At 41.3% G+C, this 13,299-nt stretch overlaps 1 long non-coding RNA gene across 1 annotated transcript; it reads right to left on the bottom strand.

Moving 5' to 3' along the window:
- Positions 1-2,301: 2,301 nt before the first annotated feature.
- LOC306894847 lies at positions 2,302-7,437 on the bottom strand. The gene is made up of 3 exons (XR_013786736.1): positions 5,850-7,437; positions 5,505-5,600; positions 2,302-5,005 (listed from the first exon to the last, which is right to left on the bottom strand). It is a non-coding gene; the product is annotated as an uncharacterized lncRNA (long non-coding RNA).
- Positions 7,438-13,299: the final 5,862 nt, after the last annotated feature.

Below are 13,299 nucleotides of genomic sequence, written 5' to 3'. Positions count from 1 at the left end.
GCCCCTCTGGCAGACATATGTAGAGCTGCGGGTTGGGCTACGCCCAGCACCTTCGCGAGGTTTTACAGCCTCCGCGTGGAACCGGTATTTGCCAGAGTCTTACGAGACACCGCCAGGTAAGTTCCGGCAGCCGGTGGGCGTACGCCTGCGATGGCACCCCTCCTCAGGTGAGACGTGGTGCTATCCAGCCTCCCCTCTTCCCCCCACGTGGGCGAAGAGTAGGCATTCCATCCATCACTAAGCACTCCTCGGCGGCGGGCTCGGCGGAGCAGCCCTGCCTCCCTTGGCCTGTTTCTGAGCTCTAGCAGTGACTCAAACAAGGCCTAGTGCTCCACACGTAGTAACCCCCCCACAGGGCGGTTCCGTCTGATGTCTTCTCATGAATGGCTCTCAATCGATGGCCCATGACCTCTCCCAGGTGTACTTCACCTGCTCGCGACACCATCTCGTGTCTGCATGTCTCCCACGTGCTCTCCCCTACCCGGTGAGACCGTGTGTGAATCTCCACTAAACTCCTCCCTGCGGTAGGAAGTGGTCTCCGTAGCGCGTTCCCTCAGGGGGGAATCACGCTTCCCAGTGGCCCTTACGGTGCCGGGCGGCTTCTCGCTGTTAAGAGAACTAGGCCGCCGTCCGTGACGGCCGGAGGAAGGGGCTCCCATCTTGTAGGTAAGCTCTGGACCCCTTCCCTTCCGCTGGAAGGTTGCAATTCATGCTAGCGCCCACGTTTTGACACGCCCAGGCCAGTCAACGTCGCTTCGCGAGGAATTGTGACGCGGCACAGCGCTGTGGCGTTTTCCGAGGAACCCCATTCTGTCGACACAACGTCGAGAGACCGACAGAAAGGGAACGTCTCGGTTACGTATGTAACCTCCGTTCCCTGATGGAGGGAACGAGACGTTGTGTCCTTCATGCCACAACGCTGGCCGCCCGCTGCAGCAGTCGGGGCAAGATCCTCAGGCTCCTCAGCACAAAAGGTGAATGAATGCAGCACGCCGGCTCCCTTTTATACCCGGATATCCGGGGGCGGAGTCCGGCATGCAAATTTCATTCGCCAATTTTCATTGGCCTGTTCAAGTCAGTCAGAGAAGGTAGGTTCTCAAGTCAAACCCCATTCTGTCGACACAACGTCTCGTTCCCTCCATCAGGGAACGGAGGTTACATACGTAACCGAGACGTAACTGCACTAACTTATCTACTGCACTGTAACTTCAGTAACTGCACTAACTTATCTACTGCACTGTAACTCTATTAACTGCATCTACTCATCTACTGCACTGTAACTCTATTAACTGCATCTACTCATCTACTGCACTGTAACTTCAGTAACTGCACTAACTTATCTACTGCACTGTAACTCTATTAACTGCATCTACTCATCTACTGCACTGTAACTCTATTAACTGCATCTACTCATCTACTGCACTGTAACTTCAATAACTGCATTAACTTATCTACTGCACTGTAACTTCAGTAACTGCACTAACTTATCTACTGCACTGTAACTCTATTAACTGCATCTACTCATCTACTGCACTGTAACTTCAGTAACTGCATTAACTTATCTACTGCACTGTAACTGCACTAACTTATCTACTGCACTGTAACTCTATTAACTGCATCTACTCGTCTATTGCACTATAACTTCAACAACTGCATTAACTCACCTATTGCACTGCAACTTTAATAGCTAATGTTTATAACTTATGCACACTTAAGTCACTTGCACTATTGTTTAGTCTAAATTATTATCTGTTCATAGCCACCTGTACATTAATGTTCATAGTATATAGCCATCTGTATATATTGTTTATAGTGCATACCTACTGTCATATTTTCATAAGTACATACCTACTGTTAAGTATTTTAATTTGTCAATGCCCACTGTATAATATTTCCCTAATATTTCTACCACCCAATTTCAGGGGTCAATAACTCCAAAATGCTACTCTAAAAATTTCTGCCTTTTGGCTAGATGTTAGTCGCAAATAGTGGGTATAACTCCAATATAGAATTTCTAATGCACCCTCAAAGAAAGTCAAGATATGGCACCCCAAATTGTCCCAATAACCCCATAAGGTTTTGTTTTTTTTGCATGCGGTAGACATCAAGACAAGGTATAACCCACCTATGGAACTTTTAACGCACCATCAAAGACATACTTGCACAATAACACATATTCTGTACATACAACAAGTGACAAAGTTTACATAAATCTATATACATGTAACTACATAGCAGTAATATACGCACTGGCTAAGACCAACAAGAGTATAATAAATTGTTTAAGAGCAGTGTATCAGAAGAAAATTCGAATAAGCTTTATTTTCCAATTGTGCACACATAGACAAGCAACGTGTTGTGCTTCCAGGAGCTCAGAAAGAAAAAATACAGTATCGACAAACACAGGAAATGGAAAAAAAATAATATACAGAATAAAAATAAAATACATCAATGATGAAAATAATTAATTTACATTAGATGTACAGTTAATTATAGATATGCAAAGTATAACAAAACGGTGTATACTATGCTTTTTACAAATATTCACATAATTTACTTAATTATGCATAAACCGTATTGCAGGCTCTGCACTAGAATATTGCACTTACAAACATGTAGGTACTTTTGGATATGATTAATATTCTTTGTGGAGATATCCTGCTTAAAAAAACTGTTCTATCAAAGTAATATAGAGAATGGGAGTGGGTGATGGAGGTTCCACGTGAAGTTCACATCTCAAGGGGCATTCAGCATGTCATGACTTAGACAGCAAGCAGCATCCCATCCGCACTCTCTCAAACACAACGCGCACACACACAAACAAACACGCCAACAGACACACACACACGTGCATACAAATTTTTTATTTAAAAGACGCAAAAGAAGAGAAACGCGAGATGGTCCCTAAGCTAAGCGTGAATAAGAAACTGGAAAAGCAGATGCTTCGCGTTTTTAAGGTGGAACGGATAGCGTCAATAAGAAACTGCGAATAAGAAGCTGGATTCAGCCTCGTCCTAATGTCTCTTTCGCAAATGCTGAAACATCATAAGTATTTCAAACGTATCTAATTGGATGTGCGTGATAAACTTTTTTTTTTAAATCTCGATTTAACAAAAATTAAATCGTGTTAAAACGTAAACTCGAATTTATCGAAAAAAATCGCCCAGCCCTACTTGTAATGGTTGTAAATGGCCACTTAAAAGAGAAATAAAAGAGCACGACATTTTTTCACAGCATTAGTACTATTTTAATACTCTCTTGCAAAACACACAGACAAACATGAAGAGTGACCAATAATAAGGATTTATATAAAAAAAGGAGCAGCAAGGTTTCATTCCGAAGGTCACAACATTTTCATTTCTGTTTCGACATTTTTATAGATTATTGTTTGCGTGGTTTGAAATACCATGTTGAAGAAGTTCAATGGCAGCAGATTATAACATTTTCATTGGCTGTAAAGTATAGGCCTAATAAACACTCAAGTGAAATTAAAAACCAAAGTTCTCAACTGACAAAATAATCGTGATGATCATTTTACCATCATCGTAGAGGCCTACGTTTTACTGCACTGATCCATTGAAGGATTCCGCTCGAGTGTGAAGCCTCATGTGTCTCTTAAGGCTACTCGGATCTGTAAAAGTCTTTCCACACTGTAGACATACATGAGGTTTCTCTCCAGTGTGAATTCTCATGTGTTTCTTAAGGCTACTCGAGACTGTAAAAGTCTTTCCACACTGTAGACATGCGTGAGGTTTCTCTCCAGTGTGAATTCTCATGTGTGTCTTAAGGTGACTCGAGACTGTAAAAGTCTTTCCACACTGTAGACATACATGAGGTTTCTCTCCAGTGTGAATTCTCATGTGTCTCTTAAGGCTACTCGAGACTGTAAAAGTCTTTCCACACTGTAGACATACATGAGGTTTCTCTCCAGTGTGAATTCTCATGTGTGTCTTAAGGTTACTCGAGACTATAAAAGTCTTTCCACACTGTAGACATGCGTGAGGTTTCTCTCCAGTGTGAATCCTCATGTGTGTCTGAAGTTTTCCTGTTTCTGTAAAAGTCTTTCCACACTGTAGACATGCGTGAGGTTTCTCTCCAGTGTGAATTCTCATGTGTATCTTAAGGTTTCCTGTTTTTGTAAAAGTCTTTCCACACTGTAAACATGCGTGAGGTTTCTCTCCAGTGTGAATTCTCATGTGTATCTTAAGGTTTCCTGTTTTTGTAAAAGTCTTTCCACACTGTAAACATGCGTGAGGTTTCTCTCCAGTGTGAATTCTCATGTGTGACTTAAGGCTACTCGAGACTGTAAAAGTCTTTCCACACTGTAGACATGCGTGAGGTTTCTCTCCAGTTTGAATTCTCATGTGTGTCTTAAGGCTACCCGAGACTGCAAATGTCTTTCCACACTGTAGACATGCGTGAGGTTTCTCTCCAGTGTGAATTCTCATGTGTGTCTTAAGGTGACTCGAGACTGTAAAAGTCTTTCCACACTGTAGACATACATGAGGTTTCTCTCCAGTGTGAATTCTCATGTGTGTCTTAAGGTGACTCGAGACTGTAAAAGTCTTTCCACACTGTAGACATACATGAGGTTTCTCTCCAGTGTGAATTCTCATGTGTGTCTTAAGGCTACCCGAGACTGCAAATGTCTTTCCACACTGTAGACATACATGAGGTTTCTCTCCAGTGTGAATTCTCATGTGTATCTTAAGGTTTCCTGTTTTTGTAAAAGTCTTTCCACACTGTAGACATACATGAGGTTTCTCTCCAGTGTGAATTGTCATGTGTGACTTAAGGTTTCCTGTTTGTGTAAAAGTCTTTCCACACTGTAGACATGCGTGAGGTTTCTCTCCGGTGTGAATTCTCATGTGCTGTTTTTCACTCTTTTTGTCTCCTGTTCTCAGAGCTTCTTCCAGTGAAACTTTCTGGAATCTTTGTGCACGTTGATGTTTCTGATCAGCATCTTTAACTTCTTCTTGACTGTCCTTATTCACTTCCATCATATCTGAAGTGAACAAAACTATCTGTTAAACACAGTTTTACAATTGAACAAAACAACAGCAGAAGACGAGATCTTAGTTTCATTTTCAGGGAACACAGTCATTCAGTGCACTGAGTATTGCTTTGGATAAAAGTGTTTGCCATGTTTAAATTACAACATAAAATGCACTCAGATGTAGCGGGACGCTTTACGGTAATGAGATTTCCAGCAGAAAAAAGCAATAGAATTATTATTTCTATGTTAAAATATTATTTGTGTAAGCCAGAGAACAAATTCATGTTTATTTAAAAAAAAAAGTTGTGTCATTGAATTATATGTCCTGTAATTATAATCATCACGTCCGTGTTCTGGTCTGGTAGAAGAACAAATGCATTCATAGACTGAAAAAATAGACTGATGAAAATGTGTAAAAAAAGGGTCAAAAAAGCTATTTAAAGACAAAGCAGAAAGGGGGGTCAACCTATGTCCATTATTCTGCTTCTGTGTGAGTGTGTGGTCTTGCCTGATACATTAGTTCGGCAGATAGATAACAGTTTCCCCAAGACAAAGAATGAAGCTTGTGTATCCTTTCAAACTTTACTCAGGAAGTACTGTTAAACTACAAAGATACAAAAATACATCTCAGTATTTAACTAAGATACAGACGAACATGAAATATAAAATATATAAAAGCATTCAGGAACACATGCGTTAGCTTAAGGCTAACTTCTATGAGAAATTCCATTACGATGCTAGCGTGTAGCATACGCGATCAAAATACATATTTAGAATTAACTTAAACTCAATAACAGAGGATTACTTGCATTACTAGTATTCAATAACAACATAACTCTGAGTTTGTACTTACAGGCAAACGTTTTTCAGGCCAGAGAGAAAAAATGCGTAACGTTTACTTCACCATAAATATCCGAACTACGGCAAGACTGATAGTACAAAAATAAACATAACGTTACGTGAGAGACACCACTAGAGGTCCCCCTTTCTCGAGATAAACAACAGGACATCACAGCCATATTATTAATGAAATGTATTTTATTGCTAATTTTCTGCATTTATTGTCCACCGACAATCACTAAATTTATTATCTAGATTTTAAATCCAATCTGTAATAAAGATTTAAAAACAGAAACCAACCTCTGTGTTCTTTAGTCCTCTGAGTTTCTGTTGTGTGTATTTCTGGATCTCTCGTGTTCTCAAGCTTCTCTTCCACAAACTCCAACAACTGTGTGAAGATTTCAGTTCTTACACCTGAAGTGATTCTTCTGCTTGTTGCTTTCTGGTATTTATTGGTGGTTTGATGTAGGAGGAGCTTTACTGAAGGTGTCAATCACTGTTGGTGTGAACTGGAGATGTTAGAGAAGGATTCAGATGAGTCTTTATCCAGGAGCGGAGGCGCCATTTTAAAAGATACTGTCACACATACACACGTATATTTACTTTAAGGAAACAAGGTTTTGCTGATGTTGCTGTTTCAGCAGGACATTGAGACTTTAATTCACCAGATTACAATGTATAGTCGAGATATTTATGAGAAATAACATTCAAATGTATTATTGCTCTTAGATTTGAACTGCTGTGCTAAACAGACGTGTTTCAATGACACACACAGATATTCAAACGTTCTTTTGAAGCACAATATTCGCGTCTATTCTTGTCATAGAGGTCAGGGTTCAGGGTTGATGTCGTTAAAAATCCTTACGTCAAATACTTTAAATAACAGAGGGAAACCTCATGACACGGGACATGCCAATGCCTGGAGCGTCACTTCCGGGTCTGTACCGCGGGACATCGAAAACGTTCAATTATAATATTACATGTAATATTCGTGCACGCGCATGAATCATCCGTTCCTCTCAGAGCTTCAACTGCAGTGATCGCGAGCTCCGAACTTTTCTCCTGTAAACGCCGTTACTTCCGCATACTCGAATCACACATGATCGACACCACAGCAGCTTGTTTTTAACGCGTATATATGGTCCATACCTTTCATCTGTGCCCATAGGACCCGACTTCAGTTGCGCTACAACACAATACAACAGCCGCTGTTCCCGCTCATTAGTTTGAACAACAGATTCGCCTCGTAGGTTAACACTCACTTGTGATTGGCTGAATGTGACTTCACTCAAATCTATGTAACAAACCAGAGAACGTGGGCGGGAATATGGCGGTGTGTCGAATCTGCACTGGTGAGTCCAGGGGCCCGTTCTTCGTACGTCGCTTATTACATCCGAGATCAAAAGACACATCCAAGATGACATCATCGTGCTAATCTTGATCCGGCTAATTGGGTTCTTCGAACACACCTGTTGTTTATGATTAGTATCGCTGGATTGAGTTATCTGAGATCATTGCGCGCTCTTGCGTTGGTTTAAAAGGGGATATGTGTAACTCCCTTCGGTTAACAGACACGGACACAAGGCGTTCTTGTTTACGGGCATTTATTAGTCATCATCGATGCCATCCAACATGCCGTGAGAACTAAATCAAACATAAAATCACATAAGTCACAGAAATAAGAATATTCTCATAGAGAATAGCATATTAAACAACAAACAACACAACGTTAGATTGGCTGCTAATAACAATCACACAGTTATGCGTTACATTGATAATTACACATGAACCTATGCATACCTCATTGGCAGCGTTAACTCCAAGGGAGTGAAAACACAGGTAACAGAGGCAACTTCTCTTCCGTGTGACTCTCGGTAAACTTACAAACATAATAACATCACCATATACTAAAATGAGCCGAAGTTAGCTCGGCATGCGATATCCATGTGCGCTACCGACTACCAGAGATGTCTATATCACGAAGCTGGTGTAACATTGAGAGACGTCTGAAACAACCGAAACTCTTAAAAACAATAGTTCCGCTATAATAGCTTACATAAACCAGTCAGCCCATACATATATTTCAAAGTAAAATAAATGCAGATAAATACAAATATATTATGATATATTGAACGTGGAAACTTATAAAATAAAACTTATAAAATAAAATATTATTTTATGGAACTTAAATTATGCAACTGTTTCTGCAGGCAGCTACAATATGTATCGATACTAGAAACAATGATCAGCAACGCTGTGATTGGCTGTTCAGCATGGCTAAAGAACACGCCCAGTTTTCCTCTCAAGCAGAACAAGAGCTTTTAATGGAAGGTTATGCTGAATTTGAACATTTAATTCAAACAAATTAAATGCTTAAGTGGTGTCCATGTCAGATGTTTCTATCACTTTCTACAGTATGTATTTTTGCATTTTTTATTTATTTCATATTTACTTATGTCAGAGCCACCACGGGACCCACTAGAACATGGGAACAAGTAAATGTGAAGTACAAGAATATTCTACAAAATGGAAGCCTTCACTTCTTATACAGTCCTTATGTAAAAAGCCACTGTTAAATGATGTGTCTATTTATGACAGCCACAAAGAAAAAGGCTGAAAGATTACAGGTGGTGGTCCTGCACCCCCACAATATACCCCAGCAGAAGAGCTGGCCCTTGGGTTGAATTCAAACCGACCCAGTGTGGAGGGCATCCCTGGGGGCAGCTCTTCCTTAGACCCAAAGCCAGGGACCAGTAGCAGCAACACCTACATTACTGTTAGGCTAAATGAGCTTTTATTTCCCTTAGTATACTGTAAAATGGTTTGTTGCTGCATTAAATGAATTTGGTACAGACATTTCAAATGTTTGTGAAAGTGAAAACTAATAAACTTTGTTCATATAAAATATGTTGCCATGAGTTATTGATCACATTATTTTTTTACAGTGTAGTTAATTGTAATGACATTATTTCCCCCCCCCCAAGAGTGCAACACATTGTAATACCCATTTATTTCCATTGCACGTCCTGTGAAGAAATCCTCTCAGATGACTGTCCTTTGGAGGAAGAACCTGTAAGTGCATAAATAACTTAACTATAATTTGTATATACTTGTGTACCTATTCTTTCTGTCTGCAACATGAGTTGCAGGAGTCCACACCTAGAGAAAGGTCTACAGAAAGGCTCACAGAACAGTCTGCACAAAGAACTGATACAGAGGTGGGCAGTGTTTTACTTTTGTCTTGTTGCATGATGCATGTTTTGACCCTTTTTTTTCACAAAATTACACCGGATGACATCCGTTCCCTATATAAGCGGCATCTTTAACCAAAAATAGAGTATTTTGAGGTGAAAAAAGAGAAATTAGAGGAGAAATTGAACTCGACAACTTGAAAGAGAGAAAAATTTCACTGAAGATAGAGTTGCTTCAGAGTAAGTGCTAATACACTATTTCACACATAGTAGTATTGCTGACTTTCCATAACTATCTCTTATTGCAGGCAAAATATGACTTGCTGGCTTTTCTTTATAAATAATCTTTTAAATAAAAATCAAGAAACTAAGCATATTTGTCTTGTCTTTTATTCAGTAAAAAAATGGTGTTCCACAATTCTGTCCCGTGCAGCTCTGCCACTAGGTTGGTCCAAGTGCAGTGGCTGGAGGTCATCATCAGGCTGCACCCCCACCACTGGGTTCCTCTCCTTTCTGATGGTGGCAATGTTATGCAATATGGCATATGGAACAATTATGTCACAGGCAGCAGCGGCTCGCCCATAGAGGGCGCTTGGGCGCCGACCTCCCTGCCAGTTTTTTATTTGTATTTGTATTTAAAAAAAATTTTTTTTAATAATCTCTCATTTTGAAAAATAATCTGTGTTAATTACATGAAATTAATGGTTTTACTCTAGAATGTGTTTAGAAATCTCCAGAATGATATTTGGATGTTGGTGTAGTAGTAGTAGCCAATAGGCTGTCTTCCCTGGGCTCCAGTTCGCTCAGCCCTACAGTGCTGGAATTTAAGCCAATGGTTCCCCGGTTGCTACGCAAAAAAGTTTATATTTCGCCAATCATCGTCGTGTAATTTTAAGGTTTAGGGGCTCTGAAAATATCGCCCGTAGTACCAAGATTAGAGCAGTGCACCACTTTTGACCTTTTACCTCAGAGCGGAGTGCGAGTGCAGTATGGCGGCGACGTTGAATATCAATAATGTAGTCGTGGGAGTTAATCTTGCCCCAAATTCAGTAAAATCTCTACACCTGTATCCATTCGAAAGAAGAACATTAGCGGAAAAACTAATTGTAAAAGAACTCGGACCAGACAAGCCAGAAGTGAATATAACGCAAAAGGCGCGAGAAAGGAGAAAACCTACAAGAGAACCTTTTCCCGAGGTTGGTTCGATCGAAAGGTTTGGCTTACTAGCTGTGGTTACGCCAATGCAATCTTTTGCTTCCCTTGCTTACTGTTTAAAACAAGTGCTTGTGATAGCTCGTGGACACAGACAGGGGTGACAGAACTGAAACATATGTCAGAACGCATTAAGAAACATGAACGGGCAAGAGTGCATATGGACAACTCTGTGAAGCTAGCCATGCTAGGCCGAATTAGTATATCCACACAGCTAGATGAGGGACACCGCATTGCCATAAGAAGGCACAACGAGGAGGTGGACAGGAATCGGCATATTTTGTCAAAGATCATTGATGCCGTGAAATTTTGTGGTGCCTTTGAACTTGCTTTGCGTGGTCACGATGAGAGTGACGCATCAGAAAACCCTGGCATTTTCCTGGGTCTAATTGATCTTATGGCCTCAATCGACCGTGAGTTGGAGGTGCACCTGGAGAACGCCACTGTTTTTAAAGGCACTTCGAAGACCGTGCAAAATGAACTGTTAGACTGCGTGTTGTCAGTTCTCAGAGACCGCATTCTGGAAGAGGTGAAACAGTCGGACTATATTGCCATTCAGGCAGACGAGACAACCGACATCTGCACTCATTGTCAGCTTGTGCTTGTGCTACGGTACATAGATGCCACAACAACATTCAAGAACGTTTTTTTGAGTTTATCGCGCTTCCAAATGCGACCGCTGATACGATTGCCACTGCATTATTGGAAAGGCTGAGCACCATCCTTCCTGCGGGACAAGAGAGAAAATTAATTGCCCAGGCCTATGATGGTGCCGCAGTGATGAGGGGTGCTACAGGTGGAGTGCAGCGTATAGTGCAAGACGTCTACGGGAGTGCATACTACGTTCACTGTTATGCGCATCAGTTGAACCTCATTATGCAGCAGGCAACATCCCACATCCCAAAGATCGGGCAGTTTTTTTCAGACATTGGGGGGTTTTCTACATTTTTTTCCAAGTCATTCAAACGAACGGCAGTGCTGGATGAAGTGGTGGCACACAGACTTCCAGGTGCTTCAACAACGCGATGGAACTTCCACAGTCGTGCTGTTAACACAGTTTACGAGCACAAAGATGAACTGGTTAAGTGCTTCCAAACCATTCGAGACAGAGGAGACTTTGATGCCATATCGTAGAGAGAGGCCGGGGGTTGTATGAGAATGTTGGAAGATGAGGTTTTCTGTTTCATCCTGGCGTTATTCCACAAAATCATGCCACATGTAGACATGCTGTTTAACCATCTGCAGAAGAGGAACATAGACTCTGTCTTCATCGCAGGGATCACCCAGAGGTTCACTCACAGCATACAGGTGATCAGGTAGGCTATGATTTTGCATATTGGCTAAAAACATGCTTATGCAGCCTAAAGAATAAAAACATAAATCCACATGGCTTAGCACAACAGAACCTATCATAAATATTACAATTTCGCCACCATGTTAGACTAGTGAATTTATTTTTGATGAATCTAGATAACATTGACTAGGCCCAACACAACAATAGCACATATTTTAATACAGTTTTATTCAAATTATGTTTATATCTCCAGCAAGTTGGTTTCTGATACAGTAATTTCAGGGTGGACAGTGACCCGTACAGGAACCACCCCCGAAGAGACGGAGGGCAATGGGAGAAGAAACGCAACAGCATCTGGCAATAGAGGTAAGCAGTAACAGAAATTCTGTTTCTGTATTCTATAGCCTATATGTATTTGTGTTTGTTTGCACATTTTTGTATTCTGAATTGTCATTATTAGACATATCTATCTACTTTTTTTTCACATTTGTGATTTTATTAATTAGTGCTATATGGTGTGTATGTGTGAGTAAGCGAGAGAGAGAGTGATAGAGACCGCCAATAAAGTGAGTGAGTGAGTGAGAGCTAGTGTCTGTATTGTAATTAATAAAACTTACTTGCTCATAACAAAATTGAAACTGCTATGAATATGCTGATTTTATTGTATTGTTGAACTGAGAAATGTGAAAACTTAATGTTTTCTGTGCTTACTCTTCTACAATTATGTCTAATTTCATAGGTGTGTGATACCATTATGAGCCATGCCAAGGAGAGGTTTTCTTTCACCAATCATCTCATCAGTGCCACTCTGTTGCAAGGAGACTTGTTCCCACAACACAGCAGAAAGTTCCCAGATTCAGCACTAGGAACCACGGTGGAAGCCTATCCCATGTTGGACAAAGCCAGACTTAAAACAGAACTGTCCCTTATCTATGAAAATGAGGACTTCCAGGGTTGCAGTGGTGCACTGGCTCTCTGTCAGGTTGTAATGGAAAACAACCTTCAAAACACATTCACTGAAACTGTAAGTCTTCTCAAGATCCTCATCACCACACCAATGACAACAGCAGAATCAGAGAGGTGCTTCTCTACTTTAAAGAGGATCAAAACGTTCCTTAGGAACACTATGGCACAAGATCGCCTCAACGCTCTGGCTATACTCTCTATAGAGAAGAAACTCACACGGGACATTCCAGATTTCAACACAAGGGTCATTGAGAGATTTGCCACTCAGAAAGATAGACGAGCAAAGTTCCTGTACAAATAAGAGTTCTCCATCCCCTTCACTCACTCACCCCCCCCGCATTCACTCAATCTACCTCTCTCTCTCACACACACACACACACACACACCCCCCGCATTCACTCAATCTACCTCTCTCTCTCTCACACACACACACACACACCCCCCGCATTCACTCCATCTACCTCTCTCTCTCACACACACACACACACACACACCCCCCGCATTCACTCAATCTACCTCTCTCTCTCACACACACACACACACCCTCCGCATTCACTCAATCTACCTCTCTCTCTCACACACACACACACACACACACCCCCCGCATTCACTCAATCTACCTCTCTCTCTCACACACACACACACACACACACCCCCCGCATTCACTCAATCTACCTCTCTCTCTCACACACACACACACACACACACCCCCCGCATTCACTCAATCTACCTCTCTCTCTCACACACACACACACACCCTCCGCATTCACTCAATCTACCTCTCTCTCTCACACACACAC

The sequence above is a fragment of the Barbatula barbatula genome, assembly GCF_947034865.1.
Source record: "Barbatula barbatula genome assembly, chromosome: 5".
NCBI classification, from domain to species: domain Eukaryota; kingdom Metazoa; phylum Chordata; class Actinopteri; order Cypriniformes; family Nemacheilidae; genus Barbatula; species Barbatula barbatula.
This window is presented reverse-complemented; position numbering and strand designations above follow the sequence as displayed.